Source organism: Saccopteryx bilineata, unplaced genomic scaffold (assembly GCF_036850765.1).
Source record: "Saccopteryx bilineata isolate mSacBil1 unplaced genomic scaffold, mSacBil1_pri_phased_curated manual_scaffold_17, whole genome shotgun sequence".
NCBI classification, from domain to species: Eukaryota; Metazoa; Chordata; class Mammalia; order Chiroptera; family Emballonuridae; genus Saccopteryx; species Saccopteryx bilineata.
The window spans coordinates 136704-137209 of record NW_027095443.1 but is presented as its reverse complement, the minus strand read 5'-3'; positions in this window follow the sequence as shown (position 1 = coordinate 137209).

Below are 506 nucleotides of genomic sequence, written 5' to 3'. Positions count from 1 at the left end.
GATGGAGCTGAGGAGTGCAAACGCCCGCTCCTTCCATTCCGTCTCTTTCCTGTGAAGGAGACTCTGTTCAGGGAGAGACAAGGTAAGAGGAAATATCAGCCATGCTCATGAATCCCCAGAATTCTGTTTGCTGCGGACTAATGGTTGGCATTTAAAAATCCCTGCTTTGGGGTCTCCTTTCTTGTGCCCATGGAGCAGTGCAGGTCAAGTTCTTCAAGAAAATATAGTCTTGTTTTGTTGTTTTCTATCTATTTTAAGCTATCAACCAGGCCTGGACAATTGAATCCATGAGGGGAGGGGGCTGAGATATGAGGTAACTGTGTGGGTCAAAGCCACCTGCTCATGTGCAAACAAGTTACACTTCACTGGGGACACTGCCTCCCCAAGTGTGCAAGAGCTTGTGGAGTATTTTCCCACTGGGCCTGGCTGTGAACCCAGAGCTTTCAGGCACAGTTCACAAGTGCCCCCTACTGGTCACAGAACTCATGTCCTGCAGCCGCTTCCAA